Here is a 6,987-nt window from a genome sequence, read left to right as displayed (position 1 = left end):
TAGCCAGCCAGAGTTCTTTCCCCAGAGTTCTCAAGCCTCTCACTGAGGAGACCAGCAAAACACTGAGCTGTTCCCTTCTTTGTGTAACTGATACCATGGAAAAAGAGTTGTTTCACTTAAGTCTAGTTTGTGCTAAAGAAGGAGTGGGAAGTCCCAGGAAATGGGCAGGAGGTAACTGACAAAGCCACATAGGGCCACAGAATGGTGTTTCTTCCTCTTTTTTGAAAAATGAAACCTATCTGTGAAACTGTCTCTTGTTAAGAAAAAAAAAAACACAGTTGATGGTTGCATGCTACAGTTATAAAATATCTGGTAACCCTCTTGCAAATGAGAGCAACAGGCACACATGACTTTTTTTAAAAAGAAAATCTGATTTATTAAAATTTTTCTGATTATTAATAATCTATGATTTTCAGAAGTATTATATCTCAGCCAAGTGACGGTGGCATACACCTTTAATCACAGAACTTGGGTGGCAGAGGCAGGCAGATCTCTGAGTCTGAGGCCAGTCTGGTCTACAGAGTAAGACAGCCAAGGATGCACAGAGAAATCCAGTCTCAAAACAAACAAACAAACAAACAGTATATACAAAAATATCACCAAAGATGAAAACTGTGATAATATATTGTGTGGACATCTTTATACACCTTTGGTATGTTTTGAGAGTAAATTCATTGCATCTATCAAAATTTTAGAAGTTCTAATAAAGATTTATTTTATAGTTTAAGTATGTTGTAAGTTATGTCTTTTTGGCAGACCCCTTTTTTAAAATGGGTCAATTACTTTGAGCCCTAAACAGAAACAATGATTTTCCAAATCATTTCCATGGTTTATTTTAAGTGACAGAATAATCCTACCTGAATGACTGTCACTCTGTCCTCTCTTCCTTCTTGACTCTGATCAAGCTGATGTCCAAACCCTTCCTTTGGAATGTTTCCACTTAGTGAAGTTGCTAAGTTTGCTTTGTTTCATGACTTACTGCCCAAAGTTACATATTGAAAAGTATACCAGCAATTCTTCTTCTGTTAAAATGCTTCTTGGTTTCAAGCATGATTTTATGGAACACGACTCAGATCTGGTTGAAAAGACAAGTTCCGACATGTGAGCCATAATAACTTGACCCAACCCACTCGAAGCCCCAAGGGCAAGTTCAGCTTCAGCATAATCATAAAATCATGCCCAGGGATAGCTCTAGGCCTTGGTAGCACATCAAGAATTTAACTGTGATCAAGAGATTGAGAGCACCTTCAGGGCCAAACACTGCTTAATTTCACCCTCAAGCCTAACCATGAAGATCTCCCACAGTGGCTCTCATCTAACTCCATGAACTCTCCTTCGTGGGGGTTAACAAAAGTTCAACTGACAATGCCACAAAATACCCAATAAAAGATAATTCCATTTGCCCAAGTTGCCCCTTAAGTTATATGTATATTTTTGTGTGTTTCACAGGGGTGTGTGTGTGTGTTTGTGTGTCACCATGCCCTATGTGGTGTGTGTGTCCAAGACCTATATGCTATATGTGTGTCCATGCCTTATGTAGTATGTATGCATGTCCCCATGCCCTATCTGGTATCTGTGTGTATGTATGTGTCCCCATGTCCTATGTGGTGTGTGTGTGTGTCCCCCATGCCCTATATGGTGTTTGTGTGCCCATGCCCTATGTGCTGTGTGTGTCCATGCCCTATGTAGTATGTGTATGTGTGTCACCATGCCCTATGTAGTGTGTGTGTGTGTGTGTGTCCCAATGAACTATGTGGTTTGTGTGTATGTCCATGCCCTATATAATATGTATGTGTGAACCCATAGCCTATGTGATGTGTGTGTGCCCATGTCATATATAGTGTGTGCCCCCATGACCTATGTGGTGTGTGTGTCCATGCCCTATGTGCTGTGTGTCTATATGTATCTATGTACTATGTAATATATGTGTGCTCCTATGCCCTATGTAGTGTGTGTATATATATGTGTGTGTGCGTGTGTGTGTGTGTGTGTGTTTGTGTGTGTGTGGTATATCTGCATATGTGTGCAGATATTTCAGAGGAGGATGTCATGTGTCCTGCCTTATCACTCTCTGCCTTATGCCCTTGAGGAAGGGCCTCTCACTGGACTTGGAAGTAGGCTGGCAGCCAGAAAGCCCTGTCAATCTTGCTGTTGCTACCCTTCACAGCAGCTGTGCACAAGGTCTGTGTCCATGATTTGCAGTAAGTGTGATTACCCACAAAAGCATTTATCAAATCCCATTTTCTTTTTCAGAAAGAGTCTCACTCTATAGAATTAATTGGCATAAAAGTCACTATGGAACCTGGACTAGTCTCAAACCCATGCTAATCCTCTTGTCTCAACCTTCTGGAGCTGGGATTACAAACATGTGTCCAGAAAATACATTGTTTTACTCAAATACAAAATACAAAACCCAGTATGATGACTCACACTATCATGTCACCATCCAGGAGGCTGAGGCAGAAGGATCACCTTGAGTTGGATGCCATCCTGGTCTATATAACAGTATAACAGGATATGTGTGTGTGTGTGTGTGTGTGTGTGTATTTAAGACTGGAGTGGTGGCTCATGCCTGTAATAACAACATCCAGGATGCTGAACCAGAAGACAATTGTCAAAACCAAAATTAAAAAATGGATGGAAGTGTACCTTAATGGTACCATGCTTGCCTGGCATTTGTGAGGTTCTACATTCAATCTCCAGTCTACAAATAAAAAGACTTTAGATAGTTGGAATTTGATGGAATGCATTCGTGACCTGGTCAATTGTGTGTGTGTATGCATGAATAGATAAATATATATTTAAAATATACTTAGGTAAAGGCTAAATAATGGACTTTTCAGAGAGAATGTGATGGAAAAGATACTATTGAGAAATTAGGGTCCTTAGAGTAAAATTTCTCGGAGACAAGCAGAGGACAGCCATGGTACCGAACTGATAGTGACCAAGGGGTTGATGATATAATAACAGAAATAGCTAGGAGTGCATTTTCACCCCAGCAGAAGTAACTGGATGATAGGAATAATATCCATTCAGAGAAACATAAATGATGACAATAACTCTTCCTGCCGTTTAACAGAATGACACAAAATCACAAGATTTCACCTACAAAGGATGTAATTCTATTTCATTATAGTCAGCAAAGATAAAGCAGTTTAAAGTCAATTTTGTGCACTCAGCTGTAATAGAAGAGAAATGCTAAGCTACCTTGACAGGATGCCTACATTTACATTTGATTAAAGATTCTTTTCTTGGAAATGATAATTTTTATAAAAAAAAAACTGGCAGAAACAAACCTTAAAGGGATTTTTAATTAAAATTCTGAATGGCTTGTTTTGTTTTGCATTTGATTATTTGATTTTTACTTGAGTTTTTGTCTCTAGCTTCCACTGGCCTGGAACTCACTCTGTAGGCCAGGCTTGTTGTAATAAGAGCGGCAGGTCTGTGTCCCCGGCACCCAGCCGCCCGCATGGCTAGCTTATGCCCCAAAATAATTACACGGAAACTGTATTCTTTTGAACACTGCCTAGCCCATTAGTTCCAGCCTTTTATTGGCTAGCTCTTACATATTGATCTAACCCATTTCTAATATTCTGTGTAGTACCACGAGCTGGCTTACCAGGAAAGATCTTAACCTGCGTCTGTCTGGAGTGGGAGAATCATGGCGACTCACTGACTCAGCTTCTTTCTCCCAGCATTCTGTTCTGTCTACTCCGCCTACCTAATTTTCTGTCCTATTAAAGGGGCCAAGGCAGTTTCTTATTACTTAACCAATGAAACAACAGATAGAAAGATGACCCACCTCCATCACAGGCTAAGAGCAAAGCCAACACTACTGAGGAGACTTGTCTTTATGTGGTTTCTCAGTGTTTCCATAACTGTCTATCTCGTCTAGTAGCCTTCATCTGAGTGTACATTATGATCATTCATATTTTGAGAGGACTTCGCACTGTTCACTTCATTCCTTCTCTTTGAAAATGGTTTTGGAAGGTCACTGAGATGGCTCAGCAGGTGAAAATTCTTCCCACCCAATCTAACACTATCACAGGGTTCCATCACTGGCTCTGCCTGCATAGCATAAAAAAGAAACCAACTCGCACAACTTGCTATCAGAGCTCCACCGTACATGCGCACATCCATAGCTAAAGAAACCAGCTTTCTGAAAAGCTTGTGTACGGTGTTGTTGTCATCTGAATGGGAAATGACTCCTGCAGGCTCAGGAACTTGAACACTTGGTTTTCACTTGGGGGCTCTGCTAGAGAGGGTTCAGGAAGTGAAGCTTTGCTGGAGGAAGTATGTCGCTAGAGATGGGCTTTCAAAGTGCATGATCTCGCTTCACTTCCAATCTGCTCTCTCTCCTTTCGACTTCTCTCTTAGCTTTCTCCACCTGCTGCCATGTCTATTTGATTCCATGCCTCCTCTCTGTGATTATTATTATCCATCCAGAACCATAAGCCCAAATAAACTCTTCCATAAGTCACGTTTGATCATGGTCTTTTATCACAGCGTCAAAACAGAAGTGAGACATGTACGTAGTAAAAGCGACTGCAAATGGTACAAAAAGATATGCTGAACTGCAACCTTTCTCCCTATGAGAGACTACCTCATAGTTCTGCTTCCCCAGAGGCAACCATTTTTTGTTGGAATTTATTTTATTTGCTATTTGGAGCAGTTTTGAAACAGGGTCTCTCAATGTAGGCCAGGCTATCATGGAATTCACTCTGTAACCCAACATGATTTCAAACTCAGAGCAATCCTCCTGGCCCAGGCTCCTGAATTCTAGATTATAGCCATGAGGTATGCTTAGCTATTGCCGCCTTCTGGGGTATCCATTCCAAAGATTATATTTATCCTCATTTTATATATAAATAATAGGATATATACTTTTGCCCGCCTCTTACCAGTCTCTTTCCCCCATCTCCTCCAACTCTCTTGTTTGAGACAGGTTCTGCCATACCCCAGGGTGGCATGGAACTCACTATGCGGTTGGTTAGTCAAAGCTCAAGGCTGGCCAGATACACCTGATCCTCCCACATCCACCTCCCAAGTACTGAGAGTACAGACATGAACACCAAGACCAGTTTTTCATTTTATTTTGGTTTTGAGGGAAGTGTGCTCTGTAATGCAGGATGCCTTTAATGCTTACAGAGCTGAAGTTTGTCTTGAACTCCTGATCTTCCTGCTTCAGCCTCTCTAGCACTTGGATTACAGGTATGGGCACTATTTTAACATCAGAATGTCACAGCAGATGGATCTTGTCCTTTCTAACAACTACACTAAGTTCTGGTGTGTGGGTGATTCAGTAAAGATGTGTTTAAGCAGGGTTTTGGTGATGCAACCCTTCTTATCAGATCTCCCCACCAGCATCAACCTCATCTTCATTGGCTGAACACCACCCTTTATTTGGGATCAATCAGAGGTAGCAAAGCAAGTACCTGGATATGTAAAGAATAGTATGGATGTATAGTTATATTCATTGGATTCTGCGTTCTGTCTCTTTTCAAACTGTATTTATTTTGCATGGATTAGTGTGGGAGCACATGTAGAGGTCAGAGGTTAACTCTTGGAAGTCAGTTCTTGCCTTCTACATTGTTGAGACAAAGTCTCTCTTCTGCTGCTGAGCTGGCTGAATAGATAAAGCTAGCCTGTCCAGGAGCTTCCCTCAAGTACCCTATTCATGCATCCCATCTCCTCGCAGAAGTGCTGGAATTACAGATGTGGGACACCATATCTAGGTTTTTGATGTGGATTTCAGGTGTAAAGTGGGTCATAAGAGTACACAGCCAGCACTTTCACCTTCTGAGCTATCTCCCTGGCTACTGGGCTTCTACTAATGGTTTTTGTTTTCTTTCACTTGGTGCAATCTGCCTTAATCAGCAAATATTCCTACACCAAAATTTAAATTCCTATCATCAACTCTAAATTAAAGTACACCCGGAAAATACATGAGTTTTGTTAAAAATTACTTCCAGTGTAGACATTAGCAGTATGTATCTTTCCTTTTTTTTTTTTTTTTGGTTTGTTTTTTTGTTGTTGTTTTTTCGAGACAGGGTTTCTCTGTGGTTTTGGAGCCTGTCCTGGAACTAGCTCTTGTAGACCAGGCTGGTCTCAAACTCACAGAGATCCGCCTGCCTCTGCCTCCCAAGGGCTGGGATTAAAGGCGTGCACCACCACCGCCCGGCGATCTTTCTAAGATCCCAACAACAAAGTTTGATTGAGTTAAAGTTCACTCTGAAGAATCGACGCGTTTACTGGGCTTCCTTTCAGAGAACGGGTTATTTACAGGGGTATAGGTACTCCTCCCCCAACAGACCACACCTGAAAAGGCCTTTACCCAGCATGGAGGAGGGATTCCCCATATTTGCACAGATGAACCACCCATATCCTAGTCTTCCCTGGTTTCCGTAGTTTAACCCCTTCCTGGGGCCACATGTAATTAAGGCAGACTTGCTTACATCAGGAGGTAGGGAGTACCTGGATACTTGAATAAGGGATTCATTCCCCTCCTCACCCCTGCATAAAGGGAATAAACAATCAACCAACCAGCTTGGAAAATCCTTTTTCAAGGGAATGCAACTGAACGCCCCGAAAGGGTGATTGCTTGGTTAGGAGGGCAGTCACTCACAACAGAGTATGTCAATTGCTTTGAGCTAGGGTCTCCTGTGTAACCCTGGCTAACCTTGAAATCTTAATCCTTCTGCCTCTGTCTTCCAGTTCTGAGATTACTGACCTGTATTTAGTGCCTGGCTTAATGTTTGTTTCCTGTACACATGTTTTAAGAGAATTCAGGCCCCTTTCCCTAGCTTTTATATTTTTTCTCTTGTCTCTGTCCCAGTTGGATTTTCAGGTTTTAAGGAACAGAAATAATTGCTCTTTAAGCCAAGATAATGCCTGATTTCCTCCGCCAAAACTGGTCTTGAAAAACTTTCTCTGTCTTTTAGTTGAATAACTGAGTATCTCCATGTGACTGACATTGTATATTGACCT

The sequence above is a fragment of the Chionomys nivalis genome, chromosome X (assembly GCF_950005125.1).
Source record: "Chionomys nivalis chromosome X, mChiNiv1.1, whole genome shotgun sequence".
Lineage (NCBI taxonomy): Eukaryota > Metazoa > Chordata > Mammalia > Rodentia > Cricetidae > Chionomys > Chionomys nivalis.
This window is presented reverse-complemented; position numbering follows the sequence as displayed.